This window comes from Polistes dominula, unplaced genomic scaffold, assembly GCF_049000335.1.
Source record: "Polistes dominula isolate Pdom_NZ unplaced genomic scaffold, Pdom_raw_medaka contig_373, whole genome shotgun sequence".
NCBI lineage: Eukaryota > Metazoa > Arthropoda > Insecta > Hymenoptera > Vespidae > Polistes > Polistes dominula.
The window spans coordinates 362,093-388,497 of NW_028300899.1; the positions used below are offsets into that span (position 1 = coordinate 362,093).

Genomic DNA, 26,405 nt, shown 5'->3' on the forward strand with positions numbered 1-26,405 from the left:
TGTTAGTGGAAGACAGTTCGTGTTTCACGAGACTGAGACCGGTCTCTCTTTACCGTCTATACATTGCGAACGAACCGTTTACGATTAGAGAATGAGTAGTGTATGTGTTGTGTGTGTGTGTTTGTGTGTGTGTGAGACAGATATAAATATGTATAGTCTACATCTACACAATGAAGGAAGCAATGTGGCAACCGCGGTAGAAGGAACGTATAGAGTGAGTGAGTGAGTGAGTGAGAAACAGAAAGAGAAAGAGAGAGAGAGAGAGAGAGTGTGTTGTGTGGTATACATAGAGACTCCAGAGTTCCAAGGGGGGTCAGTTTAAAACGGCCTTCTGTCCGTAACGTGTCGGTACTTTCGATGAGTTCAAGCATCGCGTTCCATTCCGACACTCGAAGGATACACCAATACTAATATCAGTCTTAATAACTCGTCCTTAGGAATCATTTTTGTTGCTCGTATTTTTTGGAGAGAGAATATTTCTAAAATTATTTTTCTTCTTTGATCGGAAACAGGATTTAAAGAGTAATTTTGTTTGGTTGAATATTTTGATTTGTTAGTTTGACTTTTTGGGAACAATCTAATCTTATAGTCAACTTTACTTCATGAAGATTTTTTTCGAAGGAAGGAAATATTATTTTAATTAAGGTAATGCATTTTTATACACGCATATATATGCGGGAGATTATTTATATATATGCTAACGCGTGCTAGGTCACGTGTTTTCAATGTTGGAAATATTTACCTGCGTGCGCGTGCGTCTGAGCATTCATTTTATGATTATATTATTCTAGTTGCACTTTTTTCTTTTTATTTTGAGTACATTTGTAAGGTATTTATACTTTCAAGGACGATAAGTTCTTTTCGAAGATATCCTTCGGTTGGATTTTTATGAATTATTCAATTTAAATTTCTTTCTTTCTTATTTTTGTTTGTTTGTTATTGTAATTCGATTTCGTTTCACATCCCGTAAGCGATAAAACACGTTTTTAGTTTTTTTTTTTTTTGCTTTTTCTTTCTTGTTGCATTCGCGATGCGTTCGTACATCGAGTGTGTACACATATACATACATACATATATACCATGACACATGTTGGTGGTTATCGACATCGCGAAGGAATATTTTTGCGGGAGAATATAAAGTGCAGACTCGTCGAGAAATTTCTTGAACTACTTTCTCTTCCTTTTTTTTTAGTTATTTCTTTTGTGTTATTAAAGAACAATTTCATTAATTCCAAGAACTCGCAATTTTTTATACTCATCGAGTTTAATTTATAGTTTTTTCAATACTTTTTTATCTTGTTTTTGAAATAACAACATTATGAAGGTAATTAACGATATAGATATATAACAAATTAGTTCTAGTTTTGTTGCGTTTGAAGGTAGTATAAAGCATTTATTTACAAGAATTTTATTATCCTGTTATTAATAATAATTGTTTGATGCTTATAAGAAAAAGATATTTTTATATTTATAAAAGTAAAAGGTTTTCCAATTCTTTTTTTGCCCCTTTAATTTTCTCTATTTTATTGTTAATCTCGTATCTTGTAGGTTTCTAGTCAAATTCGTTGGGTTTGGTTCGAACTGTTATACAGAATTTTAGAAAATGGTATTTCGTAGCCAAAATAAAAATACAATTCTTCATTTTTCGTTTAAAGTTTAAAGGTTATTAGAGAGAAGTTGTGTTTATAATTTACACATCACTCATTTATGTTTTCTTATGATAAAAGTGGATAACATTCTGAGATTTTGAATTTGGCAAAAGTTCGTTGGATTTTATCGGAAAAATAATATTTGTCAAATAGGAAAGTTTGTTCTTTGGCTAGAAATAATCACTTAGAAAGATCATTTCGAGTTGTTGGGATAAGTCAAGCCGGTTTTTACTTGACAGTCACACAAAATTCAAAATTGTCAACTGCGTTTACACGACAAACGTGGAATACGACGACTTATCGCATATATGCGGAAGAACGAGACTGCGATGATATGGAAATAAGAAGTTCAATCTTGCCACTCAACTATAATATCTATACAAATAAACATGTATTTTGTATGCGTGGTTGTTTCAAAAATTTTAATCGCTTTTTATCTAATAAATATATATATATATATTTTTTTTTTAAACTCACGTCATATACAAATAAATGAGCACGTGAGTTTTTTCAATTATTTAAAACAATAAATATAGCATTTAGAAAAAACGATCAAAGAATTCTTTCTTATCCTTATTTTCGATGAATAACGCGATTCTTCTAAAGTAATTGACGTCTCTTTAATTAAAAATATTAATTTCACCAATAGAACGACATTTTCGAGACAAAAAAGTATTGTTTAACAAATATGTTGGAGTGTGGCGGGTAGTGGGAGGGAGGAGATCGTTAGAAATTTGTTTTTGAAAATTATTCGAGTATCTCGAATATATCGAAATTGTTTTTCTATTCTTTTAATGCGAACGAGTTGCCTTCGTGGTCGCCATTACGTTGAATATTCGCAAGTTATTCGTTCGTGGTCGTCTGGAAATAGAATCGCCATCGTTACTGGAGGAAGCTAAAGAGCAGAAACGTGAAAGAGAGAGGGAAGGAGAGAAAGAGAGAGAGAGAGAGAGAGAGAGAGAGAGAGAGATAAGAAGCAACAAGGGAGGACAAAAGGTTGGAATGGAAGGTCGAGATCCCTTTGGTTTAGACTTGTTTGGAAGAAAACTCATCTTTAAATTAACGATGAAAAATAAAAGAATAAATTATGAAATATAAAACAATTTTTTAAACATCTTTCGATTTATGAGCAAAAAAAAAGGAAAATAAATTTAACCCTTCATTTGTTTTCGTTAGAAAATAATTTATTGAGTGTTAATGTTAAGTTTTATTTCTCTGATAGATTTTTGGGTAAGAAAAAAATTATATTTCTTTTACGAGACTATCTAATAATAGAATTCTCTATAAAAAAGAAAAAAAAAACCAGATAAAAATTGTCTGCAAAAGAACATCCCAAAGTTTACTAATTCATGCAGTCGTGAACCAACAGGAGAGAAAAAGATAGATGTAGGCGTGTCCGCATAAATGATTCTGTATATGAAAGAGTGAAAAGGAGAGAAGTAGTGGGTGGGAGTGGGGAAGTGGAGATGGGGGGGAGAGAATAACGTAGCTGGTCTCGGCTATTTCCAGAAGGTTCCAACCGTGGATTTTGGAGTCGAATATTGTAGATCTGCACGTGACGTATGTAATACGTAGAGTAAAAGTATGTGTGTGTTTTTGTGTGTGTGTTTGTGTATGAGATAGAAAAAGAGAAATGTTGGAAGATAGGAAGCCATCGTAGAAGTCTTGTACGTGAGCTAAGCAGCTCTCTTTCTCGCCGTTATTCGACCACCATTAAAAAGAAAAGAAAACGAATCAAACGAGTCTTCTTCTTCTTCTTCTTCTTCTTCTTCTTTTCATCCTTTCGTCCTTTCCCTAGCGACGTCGAACGTGTTCCCTTTGCGAAAGTACGAGGTTCTTTAACTTCGTTCACCGTCACTATCACCTTTTCCAGAAAAATTCGAACTTGACAATTTTTTTTTTTACAAAACTAGAGAAAAAAAGAGAAAGAGAGAGAGAGAGAGGAACAAGAGGATCTTTAGGATTACTTTCATCTTCGTTTCGTTTTCAATTGTCTTTAATTTTACACGATAGAGTGAAAAGAACAGTGATCGAGGTTCCAATGTTGGTTTAAAGATGATTATTTTCCATGATATCTTAATAAAGATCGATAAAGATTATACTCAATTCAAGATAAAATTAATAAAGATTTGATCTATTTGTAGAAATTTTGAAAAATGTGATATAATTATTTGCAAAACAACAACAACAACAACAACAAAGAAAACATTAAAAATGTTTCAAAATATGAATAAATTTGTTGTTAAGATCAATTTTTATTAAACAGTCTTTTATTTATAATTTAAAGATTTGAAATATTTGTAGATAAATATCTAATATAAATGAACTTCCGGAGATACGAATTCGTTTAGTCGAAAATAGCGCACATCCTGAAACGTTTTATTCTGTAATTAGATGCACGAATTTCATTGGTGTTCGTTCCTTCCTTCTTGCAAGATGTAAATATATATATATACACACACATATACACATATTTATACATATAAACATGCCTGCATACTATATCCAAGAAAATACTAGAAGAGCAACGGTGATATTATCGATCCGGTGACGCATAGTACGTGAACTTTTTAAGAACGTTATCGATTTAGTTTTAACGCGCACGCTTAACGTTAGGCTTGCAACAGTTTCAAAGAAAATATGTGGACGCGTTGCGAAATTCGGCGTAATTGCGTGCCAGACGACAAACGAGGCGTGTGTGTATAACGACAATTCAAAATCGATATGCGAATAATAAAATTATGAGAAAAGAAAAGAAGATACTATTTTCATTACTATGAATAAACATCAAAAATCGAATGGAATTGTCACTTAACTTATTCTAAAATTATCAAATAGATTAATTTTTGTAATTAATACATATTGACTGTTACATAAATTTAAATATTTTTTATACCGAAAATTGACAATTATTATTTAAGATGATCTAATAAGAAAAATGTATTTTTCTGTCAAAGTAATTCAAGTAATTGTGTTGCAGTAGTATTAAAAAGTTGATTAAAAATTTGTAAGATCTTGTATTATTCTATGTACATACACACATCTCTATACTCTAGCATGAAATGAAAATGTTAATCGGAAGGTTACATGACAGATACGCCATTATCATCATACGGATGGTGATACCGGTGAAGCAGAAAGATGAAAGGGGGTTGGCATTGTACGCGATATAAGCGAATTATTCTGTATTTAAAGTACGAGCCTATGTATTACATCTTCTTCATGATTACATGTGTGATGTTCTAACACGCACAACTCATACGTTCTTCTTAAGCTATATGAAAAATAGATGTGTATAAGAGTATCGCATATATTGTGAGGCATATACTTTAGGTGTTTACGACTTATCATATGTCGTTTGTATTCCAGAAAAACCATAAACACTAACTGGCTTAAGTTTATATCATGTAGAAACGAGAAGAATTTGGTTAAACGTATGTAGAAGAAAGATCAAGTGAGTGTTACTTAAAATCCTACACCGATATTCTTACTAGATTTTTCTTTGAAAATTATTGGTTCTATTTCAAGAATGTTTTGGGGTGAAAACAATTGGAGGATGACCTAAATGGATTACATTATTCAAATCGAAATTCGGAAAATCAATGTTGACGTGACATAAACATTTTTTTCAATGATATAAGATAGAAAGAGCATGAAAATAGAATTAAAAAATATGACTTTGGTTCCACTTTCGTAATCACTGGTTCGCGTTTATATTCTTGGTTTATCGATCTTAGGAGGAATTCCGTGCGACTCTTAATCGCGCAGGTATAATACATATTTTTCCTGCTCTACAGTCTATTGCCGAGAGCGTTTCTACCTAAGTCTCTGTAATTTCTCCTTCACGTTCTCTTCACTTATACAGGGTGTCCTGACATTCCAAATGATCCCATAGAAACAACTTTTCTATATTTTCTTTTTAAATCACTAATTTTAGAAACTTCACATGTAAATAAAGGTTCTTATTGTTCATAAAAAAAAAGAATTTATTTCAATTTACTGAAGGCCAATTTATATAGAATTATTTATGTATAAATTTACAACAGTCACAGTTTAATTGCAATTGATATTAAATTCTATCTTTCTGGAATCGTCTCGATACATTTTGTAAGTATTGGCAATATCTCTTGACACCCTATATACATTCTTACATACGTAGGAGTAGTTACATAGGTAGCTGAGTAGCAACCAGAAAACAAGCGATGAGAATCGACTAGCATGGAGGGTAACGGACTGTTCGAACCAGTCGAGCCTTTGCTTTCACGTGAATCGTGTCTCTTCCACAAGTGCTTTCTATATATTTCTATATTTTCTCTTATTTTATTTATTTTCTTCGCTTCGTCTTGATACGAACACGTTTAAATCGATTTTTCGATCGGTATCCGAATCGGCATCATTTCGAGTCATTCGATTTCCGGTTCGGTGTGAGGAAACTTTTATTCTTAGAATCTCTCTAATTTAGGTCAATGAATTCTTGATAAATCTTCTGGTATGTTTTCTATCTGAATTCTGAAATTTTATGTGTTGATATTTTTGCATTTATTAGAATATTATTTTGAAATATTTTGAGTGTTTTACAATTAGTGTTTGGAGGTATAGGAATACATTGTTACTTTTGTTAAAAAAATTTGAAATATAAATAATAGAAAATATTTATAAGTACATTTAATTAATTAACCTTTTTCAAATTCCAAATAAAAATATAATTTTAATTACACACATCTTAAATTTGTACAATTTGAAGAAAAGAATATCGAGGTCGTATAATTTCATTTGTCGTTTATTTATGTTTGAATAATTTTAAAAGGAAAATAAAGAACATTGAAATTAAAAACAATAAATACATTAAATGACGTTAGAAACAATTGTGAAGGTAACTTAAAGACTAGCAGGACGTCGTCTCCATGTGATATAGAATCGATCGAGTCGCGTCTCGAGGTCGACGTACTTACACTTGCGTTAACTGGAACCTTCTAAAGGAAGAAGAAAAAGAGTAGTAGCATATAGTCCTGCGAAAAAGGACAACACGATGACGTTTATAGCGAGTGATCGACGATCTTTTTGCGAAAACGAAAATTATACTTCTTCGTTTTTCTTACATAAAGAAACTTCAACTCGTTGAGTTTGAAAAAGAGAATGGTGTGTGGGGTGATATGTAAGAAACGTGTATTTTTATTGGAAATATCATCGATGTAGAAGACGAGTAACTTTATTTTGAGATTATCCAAGAAGTGTCTTTTGAATTTTTCTACTATTTCATGAACGACGGAAAATATAATTTAATCGAATCGTAAAATATCTTGAGGAAGATTAAGAAATTGGTAATGAAATGTAAATATTAATATTAATATAAAAGTAGAGAAATAATTATAATGATAAAATCAATTGATAAAATTAATCCTATTTTTGATTCAGTCTATTTTATTCAATGGATTATCATCAAGTCCGGTATTATTTTGCCAAATTAATTTGTCAAATTAATCCTTAGCTATCTTTTAGTCCTGTTCAATGGGTCCTAAAAACGTTTCAATTTATTTCGTAACAATGTCATAAAATATATTAGAGGATGTTGAAATAGTATTAAAATAATGATATGAAACATTATTCTAATTAATATTATGTAATTTAATTATACGATCGAAATGGAATCATCGAAACGTTAATTATGGAAAGAGGGTTTCTAAAAGTGATTGCATAGTTAAATAGTTATAATAATAATAATAATTTAAATTTCATTCGAACATTAATCGTAAAATTATAATGAACTTTTTTGGTAAAACAAAATTAAGTTAAGAGACGTAATTTTGCCAAATCAATTATTTGATTTTATTTAAAAAAAAAAAAAAAAAAAAAGACACAAAAATAGAAAGAAACTGTTGGACAAAATGTAACATCATTATTATGCAAAATAGTCTATCAAAATTGAACAAAAATTCTCTTGATTACCTAACAAAAAAGTTTATTCTCGAAAGATCCGATTAAAGTAAAACTAGAAAAGAAAAGAAAAAGAAAAATGAAGTTAGTAAAGTAGTCGAACGATATTGTTCGTCATTCTCGTCGTGTTTTCGCGACAACCAACCAACTCGACGACAGCTGTCACGAACGATCGGTTTGGATTTCTACGGATGAGTTCGTAGCGACGAACTACAAGTAGAACTAGAAGTAGATGGGAAGTAAAAGTAGAAGTATAAGTATAAGAAGAAGAAAAAAAAGAAGATGAAGAAGAAGAAGAAGAAGGAAAGTGAAGAGGAAGGAGGAGAAGGGGGATGAGGATGAAAAAGAGGAAAAAAAGTAGGGAAGGGAAGCAAGCTTTCGGTGTGAAAGATTTTCGATGTCTAGCCGTGTTTTCTCTTTCTATTTCTATCTATCCATCTATCTAACCATCCATCTGTCTCTCTTACTCTCTTTCTTCGAAGATCTCTTACGAAGGCCTCAGGGCAACATCTGAGAAAGGAGAATCCTTTAGCATGCTCGTAGAAATTCGAGAGTGGAAGAAGAATGCATTCTTCGTCCCTTTTTTCGAGCCCTTCTTCATCCTCATCCTACTTCTTCTTCTTCTTCTTCTTCTTCTTCATCTTCTTCTTTCTCGTATCGAAGAAAGTTTTAGAATATAGCCTTAGAAGAAGGAGAAGAAGTAGAAGAAGAAAAAAAAATAAAGGATCAAGGAAGGGGGATTTGGGGTTCGGGGAAGAGGGAGAAAAAGAAGGTAGCAAAGGTGATGGCGGGTAGCAGGCAGTCAAGATGATTGATAGCAAAGAGCACGAACGTAAGGCACAATGGGGCCAGAAATATGAGAGTAGAATAAAATTCATAGCGGTTGCCAAGGGAGATGTTAGCGCGTACCACGATTGAGATGCAAATGCGAGACGAGACACCCGGTAGAATGAATATTTTCTCTCTTTCTCTTTCTATCTTCTTACGAGATACGATACATTAGCTCTCTCTTTCTTTCTCTTTTTTTTTTGCAAACTCTCGTGAAAGAAATATTTTTTCTTTTCTCTTCTCTTCTCTTCTCTTCTCTTCTCTTCTCTTCTCTTCTCTTCTCTTCTCTTCTCTTCTCATCTTTCAAGGATGACCTTCCCGCAACTCTTATGATTTTATTAGTTTTTTCTTCGATGTACATTGCTATAGAAGTTGGATAGATTTACCAGGATTACCATCCAACGGATCTTTTAATTTTATTATTTCTATTTTGGTATAGAAGATTACGAAAGGAATATGTAGAATTTTTTTTTGGAGTATGACCTTTCGAGAACTCTTCGTTTAATTTTGTTTTTTATTTTTTTTCTAATCGCACGATGAGTGTACGAATTAATTAATTCTAACGAACCGATTGCATTTTATGTATATATATATATATTTATGTGTACGCGTGTGGAATAATTTATTTCGCAATCGCAATGGCGGAAATTCCACGATATGTTTTTATTAATGCGACAATATTTTTTGTCTCGTTTAGGTTTATCCTTCGTGTCCAGTTAATGGCTGTCACGGTCATCGGCTAGGGGCCAGGAGTCCGAGGAAGTTTCCAGGCTGTCAGAGCAAAAATACAGCTTGTACCCGATGAGTGTGAGTATTAATAAGTTGCATGTGTATGTGTGCGTGTATGTGAGTGTAATATTCATATTTTACCTAATATTGACATTTGTTAAAATTCTTCTTTTTTTTTTCTTCTAAATTTTGCCAACCTCGCGAACGTTTCGAAATATTTTATCGATAATTAATAAAGAAAATAAATGCGCCCATAAGATGTTAAATGCAAAATCTGTATTATTAATTTTAACATATTTTAATGCTAATTGGAAAAGCAAAAATATCAATGTTTTTGATAAAATATTTGTGTGTTATTTATTGAAAAAAATTATTAAATTCATTTAGAACGATGACGTAGCAATAAAAAAATTTCCTTGAGAGGAGTTAGGATCCACGTTTCAATTAACGCATAGGACTTCACTGGCGAAAGATCGTGGCTTCTTAAGCAAGAAGAAACATGGAGTCTTCGTCAACGCGACTGAGGGTCTCGACTTTTATTGAACTTAATTTCTTCGACTCGATTGATTTAACTCGATCGTGACACTTCGCGTTTGTTACCATTCTAAATGAAATGGAAAAGCTTCCGATATTCTTTCCAGTCATTCTTCTTATGATTCACGTTTCTAACATATATATGATATTAGCAATTTATTTATAAATAGGTACGAATAATCTTCTAGCTCATAAAGACGAGCAAAAGACGATGAAATGTAATTTTTGACGTGTAATTTGCATTGAACTGAATTGTAAATTAACTTCCTTCTTTGTTATATTTCCTTTGAGAATTTTTGTAAACTCACGTTTCTACGTAAATGTTAACAAAACGTTCAGGGTTATTAGAGTCACGTGTATTAGATTATTTGTTCATATTGTAGAAAATTGTGAACAAATAAAATGATTGATATTTATCGTGTATTGCATTGAATTAGATTGTAGATTCACTCTTTACTTAGTAATTTTTGAAATTTCATTTTGTCATGAATAAGTTAACAAAATGGTTTGTTTAATTTCCTTCTACTTTAGTTCGCGACACGTTTCATACACATTCTTGGCATAAAACAATCAAGAAACTTTAAAATGCTGTCATAGTTATTATTTTATCGTGTTGGCCTTGGATTAGTGATAAGTTTGAACGTGATAATAAAAGGAAGTATTGTAAATAATACTGTTATCTTTTCTAACAGGTTAGATTGGCAGGTGGTCATATGGTGAAGCAGAGGAGGTTTATTGGCAACACAAATAACAAGATGATCAATATACGGGAACATTTATAGGCTGAATATTAGTGAAATATATTTATATATATATATATAGATATATACATACATATATATATATATATAGAAATATATAAAAGGAAATCAAATTGAAGATATTTTCGAATCGGAAGATACGAAAAGGTTTCTAGGTGACGTTCCTGAATGTGCCGGATCCGCAAATCGATTATAGTTCAAGTGTTGTCACTTCACGGATGTGCAGGGTGCTCTTGCAAAGTGTTAATAAGAAGAAGAGTATCAACTTGAGATTGGAATAACAAAATAAAAGATAGGAAAAGGATAGAAAATAAAGAAACGAGAGGAGAAAAGCATGGCGCGTATGTTGTGAGAAGAGAAAGGAATAAAAAAACGATATCGATGGAATTTCTTTTCGTTATAATGATCATGCAACTATGATTTTTAATACTTTAAAGTAATTTGTCTGCATTTTTGACATTAATTACTTATGGAAGAATTATTTTTATCATTTTGTTGTCAACTTCTTTATTAAAAAGGTAAGAATGATTGTAATTTTTGCTTATTGTTCATTCATTTATTCATTGATTTTAAATATTGATCAATTTGTTTGTTTCTGTTGATAAATTTTGTTTATATAATTAATATTATATGAAAAGGGGTTTTAAATACAATTTGCAAATTTTTAAAGAAAGGGTCTTTAGATTTTAGAAACTCGTATAGAGTAACATACTACTACGTATGTTCTATTTTAATATGCATGAATGTAAACCAAATACATTATTCGTTAGAGTAATTAAATGAGACAAAAATAATTCCTTTGAACCATTATATGGCAGATATAACAAAAAATTAGATAATCTGGAGTGTATATGTTTTAATAATATACCCTGTTTTTAATATGCCAGTAATTATAATAGTGAATTTGGGTAAAAAATTGTATAAAAAAAATATTACGATTACATTATTTATTATAATATAATTATTAATATTACAAAATAAATCATAAAATAGATTTTCTAGATTTTTAACTAAAAATTATTGTCTTCACATGTTATTGTTTTCACATATAACTTTGAACTATTGTCATACTTACTGGCACGTATACATACAAAAAAAAAATCATGAAGTAAATTTGTAGTTTAGTTAACAATAAGTGTCACAATTAACGATACATGTAAATAATAGCACGTGGAAGTATTCTTAAACATTTCATAGCAAGATCTAAATAGAGAGAAAAGTTGCAAATATAAAAGAGGAAATATATTTTTGAATTTATCGATGGAAACAAGCGTGCAACGAACGGTGGAACGCGTTTCTGTCGACGAGCATTACACGCGTGTGTCCTCGTTTCCGCAAGGCGTAATTACAAATCGTAGTGAAAGTCGCCGGACGAGAGCCAACGCGTATTCCCCAGCAAACATTCGAGACCGAACGAACGAACGAACGAACCAACCAACCAACGAACGAACGAACGAACGAACCAACGAACGAACGAACGAACGAACGAACGAACCAACGAACGAACCAACGAATGAACGAACGACAGCGTTGTAGTGGAAAATTTATTATCGGTCTCTCTCGTGTCCGTGATGGAACGTTTATATCGACCGTGCATTTTCTCCTACGAACGAACGAACGAACGAACGAGCAAATTTTGAAATGTGCTCGTTCATGAAACAGATTCGTCCACGATCGTTAACAAATTCTCACAGAATATTCCTATTTTTGAATTTTGTTAATGCAAAACATTTAATCCTAAAATTTTTTACTTTAATCTTCTTACGAATTCAAAAAAAAAAAAAAAATATATATATATATATATATATATATATATATTTGTATTTACTAAAAATGTAACCCTGACACAATGTTGACGGATGTTTTTTCTTTCTTTTTACAGATTTTCAGCTACCCTTTTTCATAGGATTAACCCCACCCCCCCTCTCTCTCTCTTCGATATATTTTTTTGCTATTTTTATTTTTATCATTTCTTCTAGAGGAAAATATTTAGTTGATTATGTACCGTAAGGATGATTTACGACGATGACGGATAAACTAAAGTAATCGAGTTATATCTTTTTATCGATATACATTATTCGTTCTTAGTCCCACTGATTCAGAAAAAGAGAGAGAGAGAAATTATAAAGTAAGTGGCTAATGCCAAAGGTGGATGAATCTATGGAATTTATATAATGAACGAAAATAGAAGGATATAGGAAAAAAATACAATAAAATAAAATAAAATAAAATAAATAAAAAGAAAGGCAGAGTACTTTGAAAACGTATGAGAGGCAAAGGATCGATTGTTACACACAACAATAACAACGACGATAAATATAAGGAGAAAAATATATAATACGCAGTAACACACATAATCACACCGTGGATGGTGGATTTTATATAGAAGCCTTGTTATACTCGACTATTTTTACAACCTTTTTCAACTTTTGTGCCGTAAAGGCAGTGTTTTCTTCATAATGGTAAGTACAACAGCATATATATTTTTATCGTTTTTTTTTCCTTTTCTTTACTTTTCAATATGCATTTTTTATTTTGTTCATTTTTTTATGTAATCAACTTGATATTGATCAATTTTGTTTCTTATATCACCGTTCTTTGTTTACGAGTATACGTAGGATTCATGTGATTCACTGCATATGTGTCACGTTAGAACACAGTAGCTTTTTCATTTCCTTTAATACTTTGACTTTTTTTTGTTTTCAATTCTAGTATTAATTTCTATTCTTATTTTTTGTTTATTTTTGATTTTCATTTTTATACCGTCGATTCTGCATTATCAGAAAAGATTATTCCTACTAGAAATGTGTGTGTGTAAAGTCTTTGGAATTTTATAATATAAAAAAATGTAATCGTACTTTAGTAAGTCTAGTGCACTATCTGAATGTTTAATATTTTACGTGAAAGATAATACGCGTGGTTTTTTAAAGAATCAACTGACCGACCTATGTACACATGTATATACATATATATTTATGTATATGTATGTGTGTTATAGGATTATGTTAGATATGTACATAGGTATTACTAAAACCTTCTAATACTTTCTTAGAACGCAGTATCACGATTTCAAGAGACATTGATGGATTCGATCGCTTTTATCCAAAGGAAAACAATTTCTGAAGGAACACTTTTTGAGATTAACGCGTTCAATACCTTTGAATCCATTTATTCGCATAAATTCATTTAATGGCTCTAATCATATTATTTTCTTTTGTTTACGATGATATGTTTATGGCATTTATCTTGAAAATCTTTACATTTTCGTAAAGTTATAAACATGATTTTTTCAATTAATGTCGTCACATTTTTAGTGTTTTATATTTTTGATTTTAATTAACTTTTTCAGGATAAAATTTATTTATATTTTCATTTTCTTGTTTGCCTTATTTATTTTAATTATCGTTAAATTCATCTTTGAAAATAAATTTCAATTGTAGTGAATTTCTGTGAAAAATTAAGATACATTGGTCCTTACTTTTTAAAATCTCAACACAAAAACATTAAGAAAATTATTTTCGCCAATTACGTATTTATGCTCCGCGTATATGTACGTGTTTATATATACACAATAAAATCCCTATAATCGTATCGTTTCATTACAAAGGAGAAAAAGGAAAATGCAAGAGATCCGGTGACCGGCGTGTGCCTCGGTATATATGAACTTCCCTTTTTTTTTTTTTTTTCACTTTTTTCAAAACGATAACGCCAGAAGGTTGTATAGGATCACGTTCCCTTTTTCCCTTTGTACACAGAGAAAGAGACTAATCTCGAGGTGGAGGAAATAACGCACCCGCATCATGCGGATTTATCGCTGAGAAAGAATTTATATAGCTTCCTACGAAGGACTCCTTCTTTTTATTTATTTATTTATTTTTTTCTTCTCTCTTATTTTGTTCTACACGTTTCAAAGAAAAAGAATAAAGAAAAAAGAAAGAAAAAAAGAAAGAAAGTTAGTGACAAAGTTCGCCTACGAAATAATTAATATTTATCGATATAAACCTTCATTTTATTTTCATTTTTTCTATTTTATATAATATCTTATACATACATATAGACTTTTTCTATATTTTTATTTTTTGTAAACAATTGCGCGTAACATAGGTAATCATTTAATTTGATTTGATTTTGATTTTATTTTAATTGAATTTATTTTATCATATCAACGCATGTATTATATAATATAATTTATTCTAATTTGTATTTGTATATTTAAAATTTCATTTATATATTTCATTAGTATTATTATTATATTTTCTTAAAAGATCCTTTTATCTCTCTCTCTCTCTATATATATATATTTTTTTGTTCTTCTTATAAAGACACGAAGATAACGCGCGAAACATGTAATGAGAATTATCCGAAATGTAAATGGACCTCGTCGAACGAAACTCTACTTGCGTCTCATAGCTATTTTACCAAGCGTTATTATAATACAGGCACGTGGAAAACACACGTGCATTAAACTACTTTTCTTTCTCTCTCTCTCTCTCTCTCTCTTTCTCTCTTTCTTTCTTTAAAACCGTCTCTTTATTCTGGCTCCTAGAGTTTGCCCTCTTGTTTTCCATTAAATGAGTTTCTCGTTTGTTCTTACGAGGATGAATAATTAGCATAAGCTTTCGTGTTGCTAGCATACGAAACGTTTCGACCGAAACTAATCTAAAGAATAGATGAAAAGCAAATTTGAAACGTAACAATCATACAAGGATAGGATAAAATCGGACTATAATAATGTGAGAGGAATAATGTGGCTTGTTGATTTCAGATCAATCAATCGATCGATCGATCGATTTATTGATCAAAGTAAATGAATAATTATTTTAATGACCGATTCCGAAGCTACCTTGTTCGAGATATTATTTTGAATAATCATTCAAAAGTTATAAGCGTAACGATCATAGGAAGATTAGAATGATATTTATAACTACGTTATTAACGATCAATTTTGATAATTGAAAGTTTAATTATTGATCATAAATTATTAACGATTTGATATTACGATATTACGAGGTCAAGCGATTTTCAGTTATTAACAATAAAGAAAAAAACAGCTATTATTTTCTACAAGAAAATTGTTTTTATTTTAGAATGAAAACTTTTTAAGTTCACTCATGTATATATTTTTTTTTTTTATAATTCCATTATCTTTTTTCAATTAAACTATAAACAATTGATTTTCTATCTGTAGTTGAGTTTCCAATATATAAATCTAGTTCAGAGTGTATGATCCTTATGAACCCGTATAACTGTGTAGAGTTCTACAAAATCGGTGTTTCGAAGGTCCGATGGAATCCTTGTAAATAAAATCAAAATGGAAATAATTTAATCCACGATTTATTTGATAAGATAAATAATTTTAATTGAAAATATTATTATATTATATGATTGTCAAGAAAATATGCGTGTAACAATAGAATTGTATAATGAATGCAATAAGAAAGAGAAAAGAACAAGAAAAAGAAAAAGAAGATAATTTTTGCGTTGTAAAGATTTCATTGCCATCGTAGTTCTCGGATTTATTACCGATCAATCAATAAATATATTCTTCCTGACAGATAAGTCATATTTCAAATGAGTATTCGAGCAATATAAAGTATAATAATTGATATAAGCAGCGTGAAATCATAAAATGCGTTAGACCGTGATAATTATGCATGTTAAAATAGGTTATCGTTATTTCGAATGATTTCCTTCCCACCATCTTTTACTACCCTTTCTCTTCTTTTCTTTGACTACTATTCTTTAGTATCTCCTTGAAGAAATATCATCGAAATAGCGCAGGTTATTAAAACTATGAATGAACGAGCATACTTTATTATCGCTTTTCTAATTATCTTATTTCCTTTCTCTTTTTCTCTTTCACTCTCTTTCTCTTTCACTTCTTATCTTGTTTCACATTATGTTCATTTTTTCATTTTAATATTTTTTTTTGTTCTTTTCCATATACTTATTCTTTTTCATTTTACAACCCTAGAATATTATATTTTTTAATTATATCCTAGATAATTATTTATATTGAAAAGAAGGATAGGAAAGGGCTTGTGGATTAAAAAGTAAAGGAAAAGAGAAAAATAGAGAGGGAAGTTTAATTATTCATCGATGAATAATTTATAACTATTTAATATTTTACTTTTGAACTATGATAGAACAATTTTTAACTTATAAAATTTGTCTTATCCTTGAACAATATATAAAAAAAAAAAAAGAGTAAAAAACAAGTTTAGTTCTACGGGGGAAAAATATATATATATGTATATGTATATATAGAAAATAACATATATGAAGGAAAAGATAAATGAACAAGAAATGATTTATAAATATACGAATATTATTGAAGATTAGCATAATTCCAATGTTTCGTGTATTAAAAAGATTGAATGACTGATCGAGTTATCGATCGATTTGATCGATCGACAGACAGGTCGGTGCACTCCTTTTTATTTCTTTCCTCCTTGTTTATTCTTGTTTACGTGGGCATACGATTAGGTCTTTGCGATTTAACTAATGTCAATCGAGATTCTTTAAACGGAACGAAGATCGAGGATCGGACTTGTTGGTTAAATGATGTCAATCGATTATTGCTGTGATATAGATATCCTCATAGGGTGTCATGATTTTATTTCGAGATTATGTCATCAATTTTTATTATTTTTCCAGTTTAAAGTTTTATAAATACGAAACGATAGAGAAAGATACATAGAGAATACATTCGCTTATCGGATATTTGCAAAATATTTTTATGAATGATTTAAAAAAAGAAAAAAGAAAAATTAAACAGTCAATTTATTAATTAATTGCTTTTTCCTTGCTTTGGTATCTTTATGAATCCCAATTTTTGTTAGATTATCTAATTTAAAAAAACTATAACATTTATTGCACCTAAAACTGGTCGTCCTATTTTTTTTTTTCTTTACATTTGATTTATTTGACTTAATTATTTTCACATCGTTTCTCTCTCTCTCTCTTTCTCTCTCTTTCTCTTCGTACTTTGATGAACTTTTTTCTAGCTTCTACGATTTGTTCAGTTCTAAATGAAATTGAGTGACGAGGAAATAGAAGTACGACGATTTTCGAGTACACCAAGTTTGCGTGTTCACATTCGTTGGTTGACTCACTTCGAGCTCTCTCTCTCTCTCTCTCTCTCTCTCTCTCTTTTTCTCTCTCTGACGGTTTATCGAGCTTTCAGCTTCTATTTTCGTTCGAGAGAACGAATATCGTCGAGTCGACCTCGCTCGTTAGATTTAACTTTTGCGAAGATCTACAAAGTTATACGTATTTTGTACTTTTTTACTTTTTGTTTCCCTCTCTCTCTTTAAATATATATATATATATATATATTTTTTTTTTCTTTTTTTTTTTTTTTAAATTCGACTAGATATATCGGATTAACTTCGTGGATAGATTTATTTCGATCTTGTTTTTCTCTCCCTTTCTATCTCTCTTTTGCTCTTTTTTTTTTCTTATATTGTTAAAAATATAAAGAAATACATTTTCATATATATCGAGGCGTTTGAAAAGTTCCTGTAGGTTTATATTTTATAAAACTCTGCAGGAATTATTTTAATCGGTTGAATATCATTTTTACTTCAAATTTTACCTTTCTATCAAATTTTATTATTTTTCTATTTCATTTTTTTCTTTTCTTTTCTTTTTTTTTTTACTTCGATCGATTCTCAACCTCTCTAATAAAGTTCACGCCGATCTATAAATATATATTTTAATTTTAATTTCAAATCAATACGAACTTCCTCGATTCGTTGAATGTTTTTTTTTTTAATTTATTTTAATTTTTTCATTCTATCTTACTCGTTTATTTTTATACGCCACTTTTGTTTTACTTCGATCAATTTTCAATCCATACAGTTTGCGATGATTTATAAATAATTATTTAATTTTTTAATTTAACATCTAATATGAAGTTTTTTGATAATCCGATATATATTGTGTTCCCGATTAAAAAATAGATCGTGGAGGTCGGTTTTATATAAATACTTATTGAAGACTGTGAAGACTGTTTTTCATGAACGCCTTTAAACCGTATTTGTATGGAATGAGGTCTCTTACTTACGCAAGTAATTTTTTAAACGCGTAAAACGCTAAACGTTTCACGAACGATGATGATCTAATCATGTGAACGTCAGTTCAGTTTTTGTGAGTGTAGTAGTGATTACGAGTTGAAGATAAGTGCTTTATTTGTGAGATTTTATATTTCAGTTCAAATCGATCCCAATAGATGGAGCCACTTTATGTACAAATCCATTCGATTGTGATCGATCGATCGATCGATCAAACTTTTAAACGAAACCTTTCAACTTCCTAACATGAACATTGCTGTTTATTTAACTATATATATTATTTATGTAATACAAATTGTTTATCACTTACAATTATTTTTAATAATAGATAAATGTGCATGTGTTCAATGACAAGTGCATTTATCCTGTTAAAGTTAAACGGGATTTTTTGTATGATTATTGTATTAATGCGATAAATGTCTCATTTTTTCACTTTGATAGCTGATACTATTATTTTCAAATAACTCATTTATTAAATTAACGTAAATAATTTTATTTTTCAGATTTATTATATAAATATTGTAGTATAAATTAATCATGTGCGATATATTTTAAGCGGTGTTTTTAGAGTATTAAAGAGAATATAAAATGAAATACGATTACGATTACGTGTTCTATGATCTCTGTTGCGGTAATTGCTCTTTTCTAAGCTTTTTTTTTAAGAGAGAGAGATAGAGAGAGAAAGAGAGAGAGATAGGAGTGTTCAAACGTGAAAATTTTTCACTATCCTCTCGGATGTTCCTCATCTCACTTTTTCCAACATCCAACTGACAGCCCGAGGGTCGACAATTTTTTTGTTTGCCGGTTTCCATCCTCGAAGAGAGAAACTCTCAGTACTTTTTTTCTCTCTCTCTCTCTCTCTCTCTCCTTCACTCTCTCCTTCTTTCTCTATTTCGCACTCGCATTATGAATTGCATCAACGCTCGCGCCACAATTTATGCGCGTCGTGTGTTACTGTCGGTGAAGAAAGAGAGACGGAGACACGTATACACATATATATAAAGAAAGAGAGAGAAAGAATATGCAGTAAAGAAAGAAGAGACGTATGCATGTTAGAAAGAATAATAATAAAATAAAAAAAAATTCAATGGAATTCCATTACCGATGTAAAATTTTTCGAAGGAAGGAAGGAAGGATATCATCTTCTTTCGTCAGATTAAATCATTTAATAATATGAAAACAAATATTTTCACTTAAAGAGAGTTCGTTTGTTTTATATAAATGGTTTTTTATTATTTTTTTATTTTTTAAAACATTCAATCGAGCTTTTAATGTAAAAATTTCTATTGGTTTATGAAACTCGTCCCTTTTTCCACTCTTAACGGAAATACTCGTTGAAATATAATAAAATACTCATCGGAATATGAGAAAGAAAATGGAGATAAATTAAAAGAGAAAAACAATAGAGTTAAAGATAAATAGATGGATAAATAGATAGATAGGATGAATAGATAAAGATAGATATAGAAAGTGGAAGAGAATTTTAATTAAATTTGCTTTGGAAAAAAAATATCGCGACCTGATCGGATTTATCACGGTGACGACGACTCGTGCGTGTGAATTTCATTTTCGACGACCAGAATAATCCAATTGGTTGTTTATTATGTTCAATGATTCAAGAAGAATTCGATTAATTAATTCTCTTTTCAGTTTTCTTATTCAAAGTATTTAGACTTTTATTTTTTTTTTTTTTCCAATTCGTTCGTTAATTTTACGAGTTTACGAGGTTAAATGAAGTAAAAATGGCGTTGGGATTGAAGATCATAGATTATTGAAAGGATCATTAATCAGTAAGGAAAGGGTGAAGGGTGGTCGTACGACCAGAGGAACTTAAGCCGTTCGACGTTGAAGCATGTACGATTAACCGTTCGCTGGCGTTGTCTTATTGAACGATCGGTTCGATAATTCTTGGCGAATTAGCGAATTCGCTCGTAGTATTGCCTCATTGATCATCCTTTTCTCCAATAGCATTCATGTAATTTATGTCGATGACGACGATCTCGTAAGTTTAACTATCAAGATGCTAGAAGGATCATTCGATTTATATCGATCATTCTAATCTATCTCTTTCATAGTAACACTTAATTTGATAATATCTTTCATCTATTTGTATTTTATTTTATTTGTTTTATTTAGATTTGTGGAGGGATTCAGACAGAAAAAAATAATGTTAACTGATGATGAATGATATGTAGTGTAATAGTTTATTTAATTAATTATGATGTGATGTCGAGCGGTATTTACATAAGTTTACACAAAGTGGCGTGGTTACAAAAATACAGAATGCAAAAGAATTACAAATATAAGACCGACTTACTGACTGATTTGCAGAATAACTGAATACGCAGACTAAGCACACTTATAATAATTTATAAGACCTATTTTTGTTGGTTTTTTAATGTTTCTCTTTTTCTCTTTTTTCCTTTTTTTTCTTTCAACGAGCTTCTTATCCTTCCCTTACGTCTTTGTTATCGAAGCGAAACGTACTTTCCTTCGCTCGTTCGACGACGAAATTGATGTTCGCCGAGGTGTGGTTATAGGCGCATCAGCCTTGATGAAAAGTTGGAAACTTTCAAAGTATCTTGTAAAACGAGCTCAGAGAAGGAGAGATAGATACATAGATAGACAGATACCTCTAGCTAGACAGATAGATAAATGTAGAAAGAGAAAGAAAATAGAGAAACGTCTTTCTTAGTTCTACTTTCTGTATCCTATCATCCTATAAAATCCCTCGGATCGTCAAAAAGATAAAATTGAGAAAAAAAGAAGAGAAAAAAGAAATAGAAAAAAATGAAAAAAACTACCTTATTTTTCTGACACGTTAACGTGCCCTAGGAAATTGTTTAATGGCTCGTTCCTCGGTGTTATCGTTACTTTAACGAGTCGAGTAAGGGGAAAACATTTTTTCAAACTCGCGAGAGTCCTTCGGTTAAATTGCTTAATGGTTCTAACTTGATTCGACAAGAAAAAAAGAAAGGAACAAAAATATATATATTTAATCCAATGCATATGTAAGTAGCACATACACGTACACATGCATCGAAAGTTGGATAAGCTGAATAATGGTTGACCACGGTGTTAGACTTATTTACAGTTTTTCTTCGTTTTCTCGAATTTAACCTCTTTTACTATATCGTTCCTTGTTTTGATCTTTTCATTCGAAGCACAAAAATTACGACAAACCCGATTGGATTAAAGTTCGGAGTTTGTCTTATGTTTTTTTTTTTTTTTTTTGATAGTTAGATCAAATGGTAAACAAGTAGGAAGATGCGATGATCAGAGGGGTTCGTCAACGTTGATGGAAATTTCAAAAGTTTTCAGCACGTCGCAACGTGCATAGATTCACACACACACACACGTATATACATACATGCGTACTTTTCCAACAATCTGCCTGTCTCTCTCACTCTCTTTGCATATTTCTATCAGTATCTCTGTCTAGTAACTTTTCGCTAATGTCCTCTACTTCCTCCTCTTTATCGTCCTTCGCGCTTTATCGTCAAAGGGAATGCTGCTCATCCTTCGTACTAAAGTGCATCCAACGCAAGAGAAATGATTTATTTCGAGTTCAGTGAACTCTTTTCTAGATGCCGTTGTTGAAAAGTTACGATCATTAATTTAACATAGCGTTTATATCGTCGACCATTTCAAAACGCATGTTTTCCTTTTATAATTAATTTAATGTTTTATTACGAGAATGAATATATTTGTCCGAAGGAATCATTCATTGAAAAGAACGTTTCTAGGAAACATTTGAATCGTATTATAAATAGGACGTTGAAAAATCAAATGGTGGACGATTGTTAATTCATCGTCAATTCCTTTTCTTTTAATGTTTTTTCTTTTTATCATTTTTCCAATGGAACAACATCGATATCTTTTTCTGTATATTTCTTTTTTTCTGTCTGAGGGAAAATCCCTGCTTTCTTTTTTTTTCTCGCTTCGTGTTCTTCTAGATAAAAGATAATAATCGTTACACGAGTCTATCGGATACTCGATGAAAATAATCTTTATCTCTTCTTTATGTTTTTATTCAGCTTTCTTTCTTCCTTATTTACCAGTGATACTAAATAACGGAAGTTACTTAATAGATATTTCTCATCTTTTATTATTAAGTTAAAGAGTTAGGTTATTTTTGTTTTGTTTTATGTTGTTCTTGTTCTCGTTTCTTGTATTAATCACTCTTTCAATGAATCATTCTTTTATGACTCGACGCGAGTCATATAATCGTTGGATTTTTATCAGTTTCTTTCTCTTTCTTCTTCTCTTTCTCTTTTTTCCTCTTTTTCTTCTTTAATGTAGAAGGAAAACGAGTACTCGGAGAAAACGGCAAGTTTCTCTTTGACACGAAGAAAGCGTGTTATAATAATGGAAGTGTTATCGATCCGAATCTTCCTTCTCTTGCTTGCTATAGTACACGTGTGCGTTATTATTAAGACCTCTTGGAAACGTGGCTGAAAGCAAAAAGTACTTACAATTAGTGGATACAATTATCCTCTTTTTTAGTTCTAAGCTTTCGTAATAAACGAGAAAATAAAAAGAGAGAGAGAGAAAAGAAACAAAAATATGTTCGTTCGTTCCCTTTGAAATACTTTTGATCGAAAAAATCTTAAAAAGAAAATGTTATTTTTTGTGCTTAATTACGCGATTTAATTGAACGATTTTAATATCGAATCACGTTTTTAAGGATTCGTGGAAACTTTGTTGTTCGGTTATCTAGTAGAAGATTATAAATCAAACAAGTTGGTGGTATTATGAACGGCTTCTTCTTCTCTTCTTACATTGGCGATGCTTCAAAGCGGCTTAAAGGTTGGCGAAAGTACTTTCATAATTGTTAATTGGAAACAATTGCTGTCTCGATTAAATTCTACTAAAGTATTACGACAAAATGAGAATATTCTAGTGCGTTGAAGGCTTTTTGCTTGCGCATTTAGTTCCTTATTTGCTTATTTGCTTTCAAGGGATGCTACTACACCCTTTATATCTTTCAACAGATATCTCTACTTTTCGTGATTTTCCCTTCCAAGATTTCTAACGAAGCCATTGAGATAATGATTAAATAGAGTCAATGGATCATTTCAAATTATAATTCGAAATTATTTGAAAAATACGTAATATCATGTAATGTGTCGCAAATTTAATTTATTTCATTGACATTTTTCTATTTATAAAATTATTCATGGTTGGTAATTAGATTTCTCGTCAGATGGTTTAGTTATTTAGGACTTTAATTATTTATTCCAACAATAAATATAATTAAATATAAAATCAAATATTTATCTTCTATAAACAATTAATTCTATTAATCATAAGTTTAATTATTTAGGGTAGAAAGATTACATTCTTATTTTTATTTCGAATTATAAATGTTGAGATGAGTTTTCGATTTTGAAATGTTTTCATTTTGTATACTATGAGATAAAGATGCTTATTTACTTTTCGATCGTTCAATTATGAACAAGACGAAAAGGAAGAAGAAGAAGAAGAAGACAGAAAAGATAAGAACGATAGGTAGAGAACCTCTTACTGTATATCAACGTTGAAAATCTTAAAAGCTTATCGCGAAGGAGGCTGGGCAACTTCTTTAATCGCATTATCGCAATTAATTAATCGTCTAGACCGTAGACTAGAGAGACATAAGAAGAAGGAATACATCAAGAAAGAGAAGGAAGAGAAGGAGGAGAGGTAGGGGAGGTAGGGGAGGGGGGGGTGGAAAGGAAAGGTAAAATAGGAAAAAGAGGAATAGATGGAAAGAGAGAAAGAAGATTTCGTACTCGAAATGAATTTAGCAGGGAAGATCTATGTTGGCGAAGAAGACCGACATCCTCCTATTTTTAACGGTCGAATCTAAATTAGGGTCGCTGTACTTGGGAAGCTTGTTTCACGATCGTAGCCAAATGCAGAACGCGTGCGACAATGGAAAATAGGTGCATGTGTATACATGTATATATACACCTATTTACTCATTTATTTACGTATACATACTTGAAAAAACTATATAGGATTTAATCTGAAAAGATACGACACGGATTTCTTGAAATTCATTCCTTTTTCGTTCTCCTAATTTAACATCCATCTGCCAAGCTTCATTCTAATATTCTTCTTTTATTTTTTTATTTCTTTAGTTTCTAATTGAATGTTTAATTATTTTATCGCAAAAGATGGGCTAGATCATTTTATTAATATTTGTTTAATATTTATTAAAAGTATCTGTATATTATTTATTTTATTTATTATCATGAAAAAAAGGAATGAAACTTTTGGGAAGATTTAATATTTATTACGCATGCAGGTGCAATTATAAAATCAAATCTGTCTAGACTTCTTTGTTTTACGGAATAGGAAATGTAGTGAAAAATAATAAAAGTATTTATCAAACTGTATTTGTTTTTTTTCTTCTTTCACTAAAGTATAATATACGTTGCTTGTTGTCTGGGAGAATTGGGTCACCTTGTCAGTTGATCTGTATCGTTTATATATTCGGCACTGCTCTCTGAGACTGCAGCGGCTAAGGTTGCTCGTAATTTCTGTCTATGTAAGCAGGTATATATAAGTCACAGATTCACACAAACACACAGACACACACACGCACACATATATATATATATATCAAGAATAATCGATCCTCCTGCTGTTTTATCCTGCATTTTCATTTTTAATTTCGTTAATGTAATCATTGGCAAAACTTTTCAACAGATCTCAACCATTTTTTCTTAACAAAAAAGATATCTTAAAGTCGATCTAAGATTAAAGCTTGGAAAAAGAAGTTGATTCTTTCTCGGTTCGTTTAATCAATCGTCAAACCTAGTTTTTATCCAATCGATTCTTGACGACCACGATCCATCTGTTCATTCGATATCAAAGAAATAGGAATAGGGAAACAAGTAGTCCATCTCTGGTGTATTTCGCGTTCCAGCAACCTACATTCATCTGGTGCCAAGCCTGCGCTTTGGAATTTACGAATCGAGGACCGAGACGGTTATCAGTTAAATTCGTGCTGCCAGAGTCGCGGTGTTTGCGTTGAAAAAGTTATTAATAGTTGGCCTACGCGATATTTTCTTTCCGCACGCACATACATATACACATACACACAAATCAATGCTAAAGTATTCGTATACAAATGAACGAGTAAATTGTCAATTAGATGTTCAAAAAAAGCATCTCAAAATCTTGACCCTCACGTCACATGCCTTTGACTACATATATTATTACGACGTAATCCCGGTAAAAGAGAATACAAAAAGAAGAAGAAAATTCGAGTTTCGCCATTTGTTAGAAGAGACAAATTAAGGGATACTTTAATGAAGCATTTGACTAGAGATTATTGCGATGAAATCCCAATGAGAGAGAACACAAACGGAATATAAGAGGAAGAGGAAAAGGAAGAAGAAATAAGTAGAGATTCGTCATCTGGTAGAAGAGACAGTCCAACAGACACTTAAATGATTTGACGTAGGCGTCATCGTGCTAAAGTAACAACTAAGGTTCAACCGGTATAACTGTGATAGTTGTTGGCGTTGCGTCGCCAAAATCAACGTGTGTCCAGTTTGTACCGGCTTTCACTGGTTAACCCGGACGTTTTCTTTCTCATTTACGTCGATGTTTTTAATGATGACGTTTTTCGGCCTTTTCCTACGACGTCTTTCTTCGACACCATTGACGATGATGACAACATTATCAACGACAACGACGATGACAACGACGATGACAACGACGATGACGACGACGACGACGACGACGACGACGACGACGACGACGACGACGACGACGACGACGCTTCGTCCTCGAGACTATTCGTCTTTGTGCGAACTTGGACTCACGTATAACTTTTCTCTCTCTTTCTCTCTTCCTTCCTTCTTCTCATGATAGTTATATCAGAGAGACTAGTTCGAAGG

At 31.1% G+C, this 26,405-nt stretch overlaps 1 protein-coding gene and 1 long non-coding RNA gene across 3 annotated transcripts in view; one reads left to right on the forward strand and one right to left on the reverse strand.

The window, feature by feature from the left end:
* Nucleotides 1-312: 312 nt before the first annotated feature.
* Nucleotides 313-26,405, forward strand: part of Mdr49 (Multi drug resistance 49) — a 59,313-nt gene continuing 33,220 nt past the window's right edge. The window contains exons 1-4 of one of the 2 annotated variants that reach the window (XM_015335722.2): nt 313-645; nt 9,109-9,218; nt 10,367-10,953; nt 12,318-12,897. The gene's annotated coding sequence lies outside the window, so the exon portion shown is untranslated. The remainder of the gene's footprint in view (nt 646-9,108; nt 9,219-10,366; nt 10,954-12,317; nt 12,898-26,405) is intronic. The other variant, XM_015335757.2, reaches the window with a different exon arrangement.
* LOC149033441 (uncharacterized) lies at nt 13,777-26,270 on the reverse strand. The gene is made up of 2 exons (XR_016178873.1): nt 24,038-26,270; nt 13,777-22,964 (listed from the first exon to the last, which is right to left on the reverse strand). It is a non-coding gene; the product is annotated as an uncharacterized LOC149033441 (long non-coding RNA).